Source organism: Lactuca serriola, chromosome 3, assembly GCF_051521515.1.
Source record: "Lactuca serriola cultivar US96UC23 chromosome 3, Lser_US96UC23_V15, whole genome shotgun sequence".
Classification (NCBI taxonomy): domain Eukaryota; kingdom Viridiplantae; phylum Streptophyta; class Magnoliopsida; order Asterales; family Asteraceae; genus Lactuca; species Lactuca serriola.
Window position 1 is genome coordinate 149,134,017 of NC_136410.1, and position 5,632 is coordinate 149,139,648.

At 41.9% G+C, this 5,632-nt stretch overlaps 1 non-coding gene across 1 annotated transcript; it reads left to right on the forward strand.

The window, feature by feature from the left end:
- The first annotated feature begins 4,182 nt into the window (after positions 1-4,182).
- Positions 4,183-4,289, forward strand: LOC145096659 (small nucleolar RNA R71). Its single transcript, XR_013704031.1, has one exon. It is a non-coding gene; the product is annotated as a small nucleolar RNA R71 (small nucleolar RNA).
- The last annotated feature ends 1,343 nt before the right edge of the window (positions 4,290-5,632 follow it).

Below are 5,632 nucleotides of genomic sequence, written 5' to 3' on the forward strand. Positions count from 1 at the left end.
CACAAAAATGCCTTATTTCTTGATGCATCCTAGCAGCTTGACCAATGTCTAAATGGTTTAAGACGCTTCTATGTAAATATACTTCCCAACTGTAACCTCTCTCCTACTAACGTACCCCACACTTATCTTGAATTGTGGGTTCCAACTCACGACTCTAAGCTTCCTTGACATGACTAGACAAACACGACTCTAGAGTTAACCTTATATGCTCCTTAGAATTCCAATGCTAATCTGAAAAACGGAACAAACCAAAAGAAATAAAAGAGTAACATCATAGTTCAAGAAAGTTTTACATTACAAACCAAATTCAAACATAAAAGAAAACACTACTCAAAACAAAACAAAATAAAAAGAAAAAAAAAATCAATCAACATCTCCTTGGTTCTGCGCTCCACTTGGTCCTGCCCCGTCATTTTGTGGACACCAAAGCTCCTCCCATGCTGGAAAATAAGGATATTGTGGTGGCATAGAAGGTGGTCGGGTCACTCCCAAATGCGAATAAATACCCTCAGTAAGCTGGGTATGATAAATGGCGTGCCCCCGGAGGTTATCCAAATAAGTTCCCACCCGACTCTGAAAAGGGTCGGTTGGCACTCCCTGTACATGCCGGGCCTAGAATTAGCCACTTTCTTCCCCATGAACCTGGCCAACATATACGGTAAATCACACCAAACCCCCGGGGTAATAAGAGTCCACAAATAAACAAATTCTGAATAGGGACTTTATCGCCATGATGCTTGTGATTTATAGAAAAAGTGATCAGGCGATGTAGAAATCGGAAAACAGGATTCCGAATTTGTGACTCACTCGAAATGCCTCGCCAGAACTGAACATCCATAATACCGGGATTAAAATCCCGAACACATCCCTGTAGGAATGGTATGAAAATTGGAGATTGAGTCTCTACTTCGGTATAAAGCCCCATCCGCCAAGCGAATTCCCGAAGACTACACTCTCTATAAACGCCACCCAAACGAAACACAAGTGCCCGGTTGTAAGTAAAATCAATGGTGCGTTCCTCGAAGCATACGGTAGAGAAAAACTCCAACGATAACTCCCGGTATACGGGTTCTTGAATTGCAAACAAATTCCTCCACCCGTGACAAGTGAAAGAAAATTGATCCCCTTCGTATGTTTTCATCCAATAGCGTTCCAACTCAGCAACCATTCCCACACCACCGAGCCATCCCCAGTCGATAATTAGGGTTATCGCAAATTCCCTATTGTACAACCATCCCATCCGATTTTCATATGTAGTCAACAATGTTCAGGGAATGTTTTGAGGAAACTAATATAAAGGATGTATACTCGCCACATCAATCGGGTTTTCCTCCTGTGGAATAGCTCTTCGTGGTCCCATTTCTGCATACAAAAAGCAAACTCCCAAAACATTAAATAAAATAAAACTGTTTGCCAGGAATCACGACGTGGCCAGGCTCGCCACGTCGTGGACCGCAGTCGCAACCTGTGTATAGATCGGTTAATTTGTTTGCGATTTCAACCAAAAATAATGCTTGGGGTTTGTTCCTATGGATATTTAAGGGACATGCAACCTAGAATCAACAACTAGTTTCAACCAATTTCGTGAATCTCATTATTCACATAAAGCCTAACCATGAAAATTTAAAATTGTAAGATATAACTACAATTAATGGGTAGAACACATACCAAGTAGAGTTAAATGACAAGAACTTGCAAGGAATTTGGAAGTAAATTAAGAAATTGGCTGTGGGGACCTTGTTGCCATTCGTGCGGCAGTAGCAAATGGGGAATGGGGAGTGTGCGGTCAAAAGGTTTTAACGAAATGGTCCCCCCGTGACTTTTTAAAGGCCACGTCGTGGCTGGCTATGCCACGTCGTGGACTTTGAAATTGTCATCTGATCCCGTGATTACACTTTTACCACGATGTGGCTCTATCAGACCACGACGTGGCATATGCCTGATCGCAAAATTTTGTAAAATCACACATTTTTACTATCTACTTCGCATTTCATTTATTAATTAAAGCTCCCCACAGCTAATTCTTTACGAAGTATCAGTTGTTAGATGATGAGTTGATATCTTCCTAATTAAAAACTCAAAAATTAAAAGAAAAGAAAATGCAAACCATGCTCGGGTTGCCTCCATAGAAGCGCTTCTTTTTCTTGGAGTCTTGAGCTGGACTTTGTGCCTTCTACGTTGAATCTTCTGAAGAGTCCACCACTAAAATATTTTGTTCCTTGAATCGCCTCTTGTAAGCTTGAACTCGCCTTTTATATGCCTTCTTTGAATTCTCTTTTTTAGCTTTGCCCTCTTCTTCAAGCTTGCGTTTTGTGCCCTTGGGTTCCTCTTTGCACTCTATAACATCCTCCTCTTCTTTCACCACCAGCTTTGTCATTCTTGAAGTGACCTCCTCTTCATCACTTGTCATCTCCTCATCCTCTTTGCTCACCCAAGAAGGCGGACTCTTGTAAGCTATGACTTCAATTAAATATGGAACAGATGCCCTCGGTTTTGTTCTTTTGACTTGATGAACTGCCTTGATCTCTTCTTCCATAAGCTCTTCCAGTTCTTCTAGTTCATTGTCTTCATTAATTGTGAGCACCTCTTCTTGAACATGATCCTCTTGAAAGTCATCTTGTATTCCAAAAACTTCTTGTTCATCTCCAACCCTCAAAGTGAGCTTAGACTCACGAATATCAACAAGAGCTCCAGCAGTGTTAAGCAATGGACGACCAAGGATAATTGGGACATCGGGATCTTCCTTCATATCCAACACTACAAAATCTATTGGAAAAACAAATTTTCCAATTTTCACCAAAATATCCTCCACTATGCCCCGGGGTTGTGTCACTGAACGGTTCGTCATGTGAATCTTTATTTTTGTAGCCTTCATCTTCTGAATTTCCAATTTTTGATAAAATGAAAAAGGCATCAAATTAATGCTAGCCCCAGAATCGGCTAAAGCATTAACCTTCATTTTATTACCAAACTCACACGGAAGAGTGAGGCGTCCAGGATCCCCCATCTTTTCTGGTGTCTCTCCCAACACGTCTTTTGAGGTTTATTCACTGAGAACCACCTTAGACTGCTTCTTTAATTGCCTGCGAGTGTCTATCAAATCTTGCAGTAATTTCTGATTCTCGGGAGTTTTGGATAAGGACTCAACAAATGGAGTATTAATCGGGATCCCCTTCATATGCTTGACAAACTCTATATGCTCCTTCTCCAGTAGACTAAGTGCAGCTCGGGGTGGAAATGGCAACGGTGGTTGATAAACTGGAACGGGTTCAAAGACTTTTTGATTAGACATGCACCACGTCGTGGCCAGAGGAGTGTCACGTCGTGGCGAAGCTGTTTCAGCAAACCTTTCACTTTCGAACTTTGACTTCTTGGGTTTTGGATCGGGCTGCTGTGGTTCTTCTTCCAATGCCTCTAGGAACTCAGAGATTGCTTCTTCTTCAGTATCGATGGCCATTACATGAGATTGGGTCTTTATTTCGGGATTCTTCGGGGACAATTTTTCATGAACCAGAGTGGCTAGTTGACCAAATTGTACTTCAAGGTTATGGATGGAGGCTTGTTGTTTCTTTATTAAAGTTTGTTGTTCCATAATAGCATAATCAGTGGCATCGTGTCTCTTTTCCGAAGCTTCCATAAACGTCATCAAAATGGTCTCTAGATCGGGTTTCTTCTCAGCTGGTGGCTGCTCCTTTTGATAAAAAGCCTCGACCTGTCTGCCTATACTTCTCTTCTTTTTGCTTCTTATACTCTTCATACGGCAGCCACTCCTTCTTCAGTTTCCTCCAGTCCTCATCAAACTTATCCCCACTACAGTGGCACACTTGAGCTTTTCTGTTCCCAAACTCATCTACATTGCAGTCCTTGGTCAAGTGTGGACCACTACATCTTTCGCAACCCACTCTTATGGCATGTATTGACCGGTCCATTTGTGTTATCCTTCGATCCAAATTATTCAGCATGGCCATTACTGCTGATATTTCTTCAGTTTGGGCCCCTCCACCGCATTTGATTCCATCTTGCCTAGGGTTGTGGTATTCGCGAGTGTGCTTCGCGAATTCTTCAATCAGCTCCTTGACCTCCCTTGGATTTTTCCTTGTCAAAGGTCCTTGAGAATCAAGGAGTTGTCTTGTCATAACGTTGACCCCATCATAGAAGATTGACATCTCCTGTTGCACATTTAGATCATGCTGAGGTCAATTTCTGAGCAAGCCCTTGTACCGCTCCCATGCTTCGTATAATGACTCCCCCGGCTGTTGCTCAAAGTTGGCTAGTGCCTTCTTGAGTTTGGATATGTTGAATGGCGGGAAAAACTAGTCCAGGAATTGCTCACGCATTTGAGCCCAAGTGGTAATTGTACCCGGTGGAAGTGCTTTTAACCATTCCTTAGCAGCTCCTTTGAAAGTGATGGGAAGCATCCTAAGCAAGACCGTGTTTCTGTTGACATTTGGGAAATTGAAGTAATCCGCAATGTCGTTGACTTCATCTAGATGCTTAAAAGCATCCTCATGATCTTTCCCAAAAAATGGGATATCCTTCAGTGCAGTCAATATGTGCCCCTTCAACTCGAATGTGGCAGTGGCAGGTATTACGGGCTGGACTAAATCGGGACCCATATCTTCTCGGATTCGCTTCTTGTAAGCTCCCATGGACATCTCTTCAATTGCTGCCATCTCGTTCCTTGGCTCGTTCTCGGGTTCGCTTGTGTTTTCTTCAAATTCCGGCTCGGTATCGTATTCGGACTCGGTTTGGACGGGTGTTTGATCCAAGTTCTCAAAATTGCTCTTGTGCCTCGCGGATGAACTTGACTCTCCTGTCTTCTTTCCCGACTTCCTTGAAAAAGCTGACTTCAATTCTTGTAAGGGCGTCTTTTTCTTGTGAATTGCGGACTCGGGATCTTCAAGTGGTGGCACCAAGGGTGTGTTTGAACCTCTGGTCATGAACTCCTGCAACTTGCTAAACTAAAAACGTAAAACTGAACTAAAATAAGAAAAACTAACTAAAAACTAAAAATTTTCAGAAACCACGTCGTGGCACGTATCTGGCCACGTCATGGACTCTGTGAATTTTTTTTTTTTATGCTAATCAACTTAGCTAAGCTAATAAACAAAAATAAATAACCAATTAACCTTTTTTGCAGATTTTATTCCACAAAAAGGGGTCGATTAATTTAATGCAACTAAATAAACTAATAAATGTGTCGTTCCCCGGCAACGGCGCCAAAAACTTGATGTGCACAAAAGTACCCACTAATTTTAACTAGCTATGCACTTATAGGCAGTGTACCTAATCAGATTACAGTGTTAGGTTCAGAAGGTGTTGCGTCTGGGGCTCGATATTTAGTCCATTTAGTCTCCGGTATGGGTCTGTCCATCCGTGAGTTATTTTGTAGGGTTTTATATTTATAGATGCTTGCATGCATCCTAGAACGTACGTCTTTTAGAGATCATTCTGTCAATCATTTGATCTTTATCTTTTGTAACCCTAACATCCTCTACAGCGGAAGTTCTTCATCGAGCTCTGCTGAGGATTGAGTCAATTGAATCATTCGACACATTCAGATTCATTCTTGTGTTTTATCTTACTGTTTTTCGCTTTCTTGATTTACCTGTTATAAGATCTAAACGATCAA